The sequence below is a fragment of the Pristis pectinata genome, chromosome 15 (assembly GCF_009764475.1).
Source record: "Pristis pectinata isolate sPriPec2 chromosome 15, sPriPec2.1.pri, whole genome shotgun sequence".
NCBI classification, from domain to species: Eukaryota; Metazoa; Chordata; class Chondrichthyes; order Rhinopristiformes; family Pristidae; genus Pristis; species Pristis pectinata.
In genome coordinates this window covers 30,893,716-30,894,786 of record NC_067419.1, presented here as the reverse complement: position 1 = coordinate 30,894,786, position 1,071 = coordinate 30,893,716, and positions in this window count along the sequence as shown.

Genomic DNA, 1,071 nt, shown 5'->3' with positions numbered 1-1,071 from the left:
ATTAAATATCTTTGGTTCAAATTTTGTTTCGCTATTACATAAAGTGAAGCTAACAGCACTTAAAACAGCCGAGGAAATACAGATCTGCCTACAAAAGTAAGAGAAATAAAGAATTGACCTTTTGGGTTGTAGTTGATGGCCAATCCATATTTTCTTTCCAAAATATAAAATAAACATTTGGAAAGAATGGTTGTTTTATACTCGGTCCAGTTGCAACAGAGGACCATTTCCTAATATAGTGACATAATATTTAAAAGGAACAAAATGCATACAAGGAAAAAGAAAGGAACTTGAATTTCACGATCCAACTGGAATTTCACAATCTTTTTCACATCTTTACAACATGGCAAGATACTGTACAACCACAATCAGTTTTGTTATCAATTGTATGGAGAGAACTCCCCTTAGAAAAGCAGGTAAGTAACTTTTGATTTGATGTAGTGATTGTTGACCAGGGCACAGGGAAAATCTCCTTTCTCCTACGTCATGGGGTCTAATTTATTATCTGAAAAATGACATTTGGGGCATTGCCCCAATTGGGCAGTGCTCATTTACTAATCAAAACATTGATGTCCTGACCCATACTGTGTACAGAAGGTACTCATAGAACATAGAATAGTACAGCACAGAACAGGCCCCTCAGCCCACAATATTGTGCCAACATAGCTATTCCCTCCTACCTACAGAATGCCCATATCCCCTCTATTTTCCCCTCATTCATGTGCCCCTCTTAAAAGCCCCCGATGAATTTGCCTCCACCACCCTATCAGGCAATGCATTCCAGGCATCCACCACTCTCAATAAAAACATACCCCTCATGTCTGTTCTGAACCTTCCCCCTCTCACCTTAAATGCATGCCCTCTGGTATTGGATCACTCAATAATGGGAAAAAGATATTGCTTGTCCACCCTATATATGCCCCTCATAATTTTATACACTTCCAACAGATCACCCCTCAGCGTCTGCCACTCCAGAGAAAAGAGCCCAAGTTTGTCCAGCCTCTCATGATAGCGCATGCCCTCTAATTCAGGCAGCATTCGAGGCTGCTTCTTTGCCTCTCAAACCTTTGA